Source organism: Chanodichthys erythropterus, chromosome 21 (genome assembly GCF_024489055.1).
Source record: "Chanodichthys erythropterus isolate Z2021 chromosome 21, ASM2448905v1, whole genome shotgun sequence".
Classification (NCBI taxonomy): Eukaryota; Metazoa; Chordata; class Actinopteri; order Cypriniformes; family Xenocyprididae; genus Chanodichthys; species Chanodichthys erythropterus.
This window is the reverse complement of record NC_090241.1, coordinates 28,080,888-28,088,524: the sequence shown is the minus strand read 5'-3', so window position 1 is coordinate 28,088,524 and position 7,637 is coordinate 28,080,888. Positions and strand designations below refer to the sequence as shown.

General features: G+C 37.8%; 1 protein-coding gene across 5 annotated transcripts in view; it reads left to right on the top strand.

The window, feature by feature from the left end:
* Positions 1 to 1,490: 1,490 nt before the first annotated feature.
* Positions 1,491 to 7,637, top strand: part of frmd4ba (FERM domain containing 4Ba) — a 51,923-nt gene continuing 45,776 nt past the window's right edge. For all 5 annotated transcript variants that reach the window (XM_067373489.1, XM_067373486.1, XM_067373488.1 and 2 more), the window contains exon 1: positions 1,491 to 1,684. The gene's annotated coding sequence lies outside the window, so the exon portion shown is untranslated. The remainder of the gene's footprint in view (positions 1,685 to 7,637) is intronic.

The following is a 7,637-nucleotide window of genomic DNA, read 5'->3' as shown; positions in this document are numbered from 1 at the left end:
ATCAAAACAACTTCCCTACCCTTTTGCAGTTAAAATCTTTTCTCTTCTCTGATGACGTGTTATCCGGTGTGAGGGCGGGGCAACCTGTTACTCACATGAGATCACAGCAATAGCAAACTACATCCATACAACCATCCAATCAATTCCTGATGGACAAAATCAAGTCCTGCCCAACATTTCTTCTTGTTACAGAAGCATTTCACTTATACGTCACAATAAGGAATACATTTTACATATTTGTGTTTTTTGGACCAAGCCGCCGAGTCATATAGGCTAAATGTAAATTGTGATTTACATTTTCTGATGGCACAAAAGAAAAAAAAAAACTTGTTATTACCACATGCTAAGTGATGAAAAACAAAGTAGCCTAGGCTACTACCTTTGTAGCCTACTTTTTATTTAAAGTAGATATATAACGAATATAACAATATGATTTGGAAGGACTGCATCGTTGCTCATGACAAAGAACTTTTAACACCATATATACACTCCGTACAATTATTTTATTTTATTTTATTTTATTTATGCAGGCACTGCAGGTTCAGCTCGCGCTCGCGTCAATGGCGTTCGTGTCACCATAGTAACGGCAGAGGGAAATTCGTTGCTCATGACAAAGAACTTTTAACGCCATATATACACTCCGTACAATTATTTTTTTATTTTATTTTATTTTATATTATTTATGCAGGCACTGCAGGTTCAGCCCGCGCTCGCGTCAATGGCGTTCGTATCACCATAGTAACGGCAGAGGGAAATTCGTTGCTCATGACAAAGAACTTTTAACACCATATATACACTCCGTACAATTATTTTTTATTTTATTTTATTTTATATTATTTATGCAGGCACTGCAGGTTCAGCCCGCGCTCGCGTCAATGGCGTTCGTATCACCATAGTAACGGCAGAGGGAAATTCGTTGCTCATGACAAAGAACTTTTAACGCCATATATACACTCCGTACAATTATTTTTTTATTTTATTTTATTTTATATTATTTATGCAGGCACTGCAGGTTCAGCCCGCGCTCGCGTCAATGGCGTTCGTATCACCATAGTAACGGCAGAGGGAAATTCGTTGCTCATGACAAAGAACTTTTAACACCATATATACACTCCGTACAATTATTATTATTTTTTATTTTATTTTATTTTATTTTATTTATGCAGGCACTGCAGGTTCAGCCCGCGCTCGCGTCAATGGCGTTCGTATCACCATAGTAACGGCAGAGGGAAATTCGTTGCTCATGACAAAGAACTTTTAACACCATATATACACTCCGTACAATTATTTTTTTATTTTATTTTATTTTATTTTATTTTATTTTATTTATGCAGGCACTGCAGGTTCAGCCCGCGCTCGCGTCAATGGCGTTCGTATCACCATAGTAACGGCAGAGGGAAATTCGTCTGCTCAGGCTGGACCGACTGTTGGGAGCAGATAGGGGCGGAGGAGGGGTAAAGTGAACGGACGGCACTCTACCGACAGAGCCTGTGTCCTCACAAAGCTGACATGAACTGTATCACCGGCTGGTTGTATTTTGCGCATCGGTTTTCCTTTTGTGTTCATGACTTTGGACGCAAAATCACGGAGACAACAGAGTCATTTTAGCCTCCGGTAACAAAAAAAGACAAAAGATTTTCGCAAACCTGGGGCTTGAACACAACAATACCGACAATAAAGAGAGGTGAGTTCCGCTTCTTATTGAAATGTCTGCGTGTTCTGCATGTTTTCCCCCCTTTTTGTGCTTTAGGGATAATGGATATACAATATTATAACAACTTGAGGATAAGAAGTTGAGTTTCTTTGATATACAGTATGTTTGATATATGACGACCGCACGGTACGTAAAGCTTGAGTAATGTCAGAAACTTCACCTCATGTGCCATGTGAAATAAACAAACAAATCACTATTCTTTCGTTGGGATCATGCAGACAGACAGCTAAGATTCAAACTTTGCGGAAAGTGTCTTTGGTGGTGAAATACAGATAATATAGACAGTACAGTAATATTGCTTGGAGCACCTGACACCCCTTAAATGAGCCTTCAATGGCTGAATTCAAAACCCTGTTTTACTTGATAGTAGTGGTTGACTCACATAGTTATTCAGTGTAAAGTTGTTGTTTTTCACAAATATAACAACTTTAAGTTTTTATGCCTTGCTCAAACCTTGAACAATGATACTCAAGGGACTACCTAGAGTGAGAACATGTGTGTGCTTGTTTCCTGTTGACACATGTGAGAGCTGTTGATTAGAAACCCTGGCTCATTTTAAAAGACCAAGTAAGACAGAACTCCATCAAAAAGCCCATTTTCCCCACCGCTCCTGCAGACGCTGATTCTGAACTTCCTGCTTCCTGAGAAAGACAAACAATAGGAGACAGAAACATGTGACATCCTGATAGTGTACGGTGACGCATTTTGGTCCAAATTTAAGAAGGATAAGAAAGGCTTTCTTTATTTGTAGGGCTTGTTTTGGGAGCAGGTGATGTTATTCAGCTAAATACAAATTAAATTTAAGGGATATGTTGGTTGACTTTGTTTTGTGCATGTGATTCAACAACTGATTTATGCCACAGTGGGTTATATTTTTAGCTGGTTTTATGATAAAAGCACAAGCACACCTTCAAATAGATATGCATACAGGAAGCATTAAAAGGAGGTCAGTTTTACCAATTCCTTTAAGCTATATTACCTGATATAGAAAATTCCATATCTTGATACTACAGTCATTTTCCAATCAGGGTGCATTAATGGATTTGCCTATAAACTAGGCTTTTAATGTGCAACTATCATTTAAAGCAATGCTTTTTTCTCTGGAGGTTTTTAGGATGGAGTGCTTAATTGAAGCACATTTTAAACACTTACCATCCCCCTTTCCCGACTGCATTTCTGTCTATATGTTGGTTAGAAGCATGTTATCTTTGTGCCCATGTCATATTATCAGTTTATTTCCTTTAACACTGCTCATGTTGCTATATGATATAGTTGTAAATCCAGTCTGTTCACCATGTGTAACCTGACAACCAGCTCACCTTCCTTTGCACAACAAAGGAAGGCTGACCACAAAAGATAATATTCCATGCCTGTGTGCACACTGATGGCTGTTGCTTCCAGAAGTGTAACTTGAAAATGGGCACTTTAAGGAAGTGCGTCAATTTTAGCTCTTTTAAGGGTCTTTTCAAATTACTTGATTCAAGCTGGACCTAAGATTTGGGGAGCTGATTGTCAGTTTCTCTTTATGGGTTGGCAGTTATCTTTAAGCTTGGAAGTACAAATCAATTCAAAACCTCTGCATTTAATGGTGCTGGCAATGCCTCAGAGGGGTATGTGGATTCAGTTCAATTCAATTAAACCAATTCCGTTATAGAGCAAGTGTGACCCAGTGTCGTATAATTGATCCCTTATTGCATTAAGGACACTGGTGTCAGTCCAATTTGACCGTGTCCTTAGAAAGGCATGCTGGCAAATAAGGCATCAGATGGTTGAAATGTGCAAAGTACATTTGTAGAACAGCTGAAACTAGGTAATGTTTGCAGATGTTTCTAGTACTTGGGGCCAGTTTTCTCAGTAAGACTCGTATGGAAATCAGAATATCTGTGTCAAATTAGTGTTATATACAAAATGTGTCCAAAATTTCAGTGGGTCATTGCTTTCATGTGTTTAATAGCTGCTTCAGATTTGTTTTTCCATTGGTTTGTTTTAACTGGAGACTTTAAATTGTCCAGAGGCAGCTCTGAAAAACAAAGGGATCCAAACCAAAGGTTTAGGAGTCCATAAACCTGTCCTCAGGACTTGTTAGTTCAGGGTGTAAATCTCTAGAAGTGTAGATCTATCAACCAATTGCTATTTATCCATATTTCACCTTCAATTAAAGGCTCTTGGAAAAGATGAACAGCTACAAAGCTGAATGTTTTTATTATGTGATGCTGTTCTGTTCCAGTAATTGAACTTTAGCTTCCATGATGCCCTGCTACTGTTCTCCAGGGAAAACTGAGAATGATCCCTATAGTTATAACTCATTTTCTCTTTTCCACTGGCAGGCATATGTTCAATTACATTCCATCAATGCCCGAATGAGAGCGACTATTAATATCAGCCCACCTAGACACAGAGAGGAAATGCTCATGATAATGGGCCATCCGCTGCTGTCTTGCCTACTACTACTGTTTTATGTGTGTGTGTTTCCTTGCTCGCAAGAGACATTGGTATGGAAACATCCTCACCGAAAAGTAGACATGGCCTACAGTCTGGATACAGTGGAAATCAATAGAGCTGTATGGTGCTGCTCCATATAAGTGGTAGCGCTGGAGGGATTCATGGCCGATTCTTTAATATTTCTGTTTTATCAAGGGATAGTGTTCTTTTCAAGGGAGATGGGTAGAGTAAATACAATACCCTGTAATATGGTAAACATTATCAGAAAGATGTTTCATAAATAGTAGGTTAGTAGCACACATACCGCCCAAAGGCCACAGTGACAATGAACTGCAGGCAGGAAATGGACACAGGTCAGGAGCCCTTTTCATCTAGCAGATGGTTAAGGAATTGCTTTTCATATTACCATGAGTGACAATCAAATCCACCACATGCCCTTTGCCTTTTAATGATTATTCAGCATTAAAGAAACATAATTTTTCATTAACAGATGCTGCATTATTAGTTGTTCATTTAAACAAACCTCTAACCCATAGTGGACTTCAGATGTAATTTCTCCTACACTGTTTATGCTACAGAAATTGATGATACTTTAAACTGTGTGGCGTTGTTGAGGAGAGGTGTGCTTTTACTTTTCTAAGCTACCCGACTTTTGTATTTATTTTTACAGAACCATTTAAAAAAATAAAAAGTAAACATGAAGTTCCACCTCTAAATTATCCTTCAGTGGGGCATGAGCATATCATTCAAGAACGTATGAATGAGATACAAATTCATATGAATTATTCACCAATTCTGTAAAATGTAAAATTATGATTTGCCATGAGAATGTATGGAATTTTCACTTGGTGAATGATAAAACAAGTGAAAATAAATACCATAGACACAAGGATGATAACTATAATGATATCTATAACTAATAAAGTTTTATTATTTGTTCTAATTCTGTGAGAATAGGGAGGTCTACACCACAATTATAATGATAACGACACATAGGAGGAACTCATCTGACGACATAACTGCAGTGGACACTTACAATAAACAGATAGTCGTCTGCTGGTGTGGACACTATCCTTAGTTATCAGTCTTGGTGTTAACAGGTCTTCTTCACATTGAACTCCTTCAATGTAAGTCTATGGTATTTTTTCAGTTGTTTTACCTAAGTTATAGGGATCAAAATGTCATAAGGGGCTTTTGCACCAGGTAGTTATAGGAGCTCAGTTAACAAGCCACCAGAGCCACCCTGAGAACTAAACTTTCCCTAGGGTCATTTTCCTGGTTGCATTTGCATCGCCAGTAAGAACTCTGAAGTGATATAAGATGCCACTTATGTCCCGCTGCTCTTGTTGTTGTGTGGGACTTTTATTTTTTATGGTGCTGAGAACGGCAGAGCCTGAGCACACAGCGTCTTCATTATTTTATAGTCTGTTTTACAGTCCTATACATTATTGAAAGAATTGTTAAACAGTGTTAAAAAGTAAACAGTATACAAAATAGTATTATATGTTTGCCGTGTGATTGATGCCCAGTGTCGCTAGCTGAGCAGAAATACATAATCATGTTTTGCTTGGTCCCTTCCAAGTCATGTTGGTTCGTGGAGTAAATATGTAGGCTATGTCGGCTTTTTAGAAATTGCGGATGCCAGTGTTTCGCATGCATTCAGCCAATCAACGTACACTTACGTTACTGATAGTTCCTATTGTGCAGGGTTAGACCCTACTCTGAAGTAGGAGCTAATTTAGTCCCACCGAAAGACGTTCCTATAACTAAAATTGTTCCCAGTTCCTGCAGTGTAAACACGCTCCAAAAAGTGGGTACTTCCGCCATTAGTTATAGGAACCATGAAAACGTTCGTTTGGGCAATAGTATTACACTAAAAACTGTTTGGAACACCTTAGCAAACACTCATATATATTCATATAGTCGACGACTTTTACTCCACTCACATTTTTTGTCTGAAAATGTAAAAAATGACTCATTCTCAGATCTGTCCTGTGAACATGCTCTAACTTCTCTGCTTCTGAAGAATACCTGCTGAGATAGGAACTTGATACTTTAGCTTTAGCCTTTAAACTCTGAAATATGGATGACTCGGAGAAAGAGGGAGCTCACGTTTATCACCATAAGCTGACCGCCAGGTATGACTAGCCTTGGGGTGGGGCATAGGACTTGATAAGGTCTTGACAAAGGGTGATGACCTTCTCATGCCATGAATGACCAGCAAGAGGTGAATGAACTGTTGCCCAAAGGGGTTAGTAAAACTTTACAGTATTTTGTGACTAAGGCTGCAGTTTCATACATCATCAGCAATTCACAATGAAGTCTTTATCTTTTTTTTCTGAGAATTGTGGTGATTTTGCTGAATTGTTTTTTTTTTTCTTCTTCTAAACAAAGCAAAACATCTTGTTTGACTGGATCATTGTGATAAGATTTAGAGCAAAGAGTGCAGGTGGCATGTTGTGATCCAACTTGTCATGTCTGTGAATTACTTGCTCATGCATTTGCTTACCCTGCTGTGCCCGTCTTGTTTATTTATACTGACACATGGCATGTGTCTGTGGGCCATTTACCCGCATGAAAGAGGATAAAGATCACAGTTAAAGTAATTTGATTGTTCTATCCCTCTGTTTCCTGTTCGTGGACTCAGTAGAATTAAGGCAATGTTCAGAAAAGCATCTTATTATTGTTCTATTTTCTTTAGTAGTACAGTATGTATACTGTACATATGCAAATCTGCATACTGTTGCTTAAAAATGTTGCATGTGTATGAATATATTATTTCACACAATTTTTTGTATACTTCAGAATGTTTAGCAAGCAGTATAATCCATTCTGAAAAGCCTAAATGTTTAAAGAAATGTTTAAAATGTTCTCATCCACCACATGTTTAAGGATTCGGAATTATTACAGGATCATTTTGCACGTTTGGTAAATTCCAATATGAGTTCTAGTGAGATATAAATAATTTTGCAAGAGGTTGAGTTTGTGTTCCTTGTCTGAAAACACTTAAACATGTCCCTTTTACAGCAGTATCCTTAGCTTGAACCCAGCCTGTTAGGGATAAAAATATTATACATAACTCATCTGTATTTATTAAAAATGGCCAGATCTTTTAGGCCAGAACAGAGGAAAATTATCATTTTAGCATGGCTGAAATTAAGGTGAAATGTCACACTGTATTTTAAGTGTATGACAAGAGACAAGGACATAAGTTTCTATACACATGTTTTTAAATGTTAACACAGTGGTAGTTTGCATAATATATAGTTGGAGATGCGTTGTGAAGCGGGAGGGATCATTAAATATTAATAAGGACAAGAGCCAAGAGAGTTGGGATAAGCTAAACACTTCTTATGCTTCAGTAGCACTAAGATTACAAATTCAGAAAAATGCGCATATATAAACATATCAGGGTGAGGGTTCATTCAGCTATGAACTTCAGAATGTTTTATGTATATAGTGTGACTGTGCACATCATTTT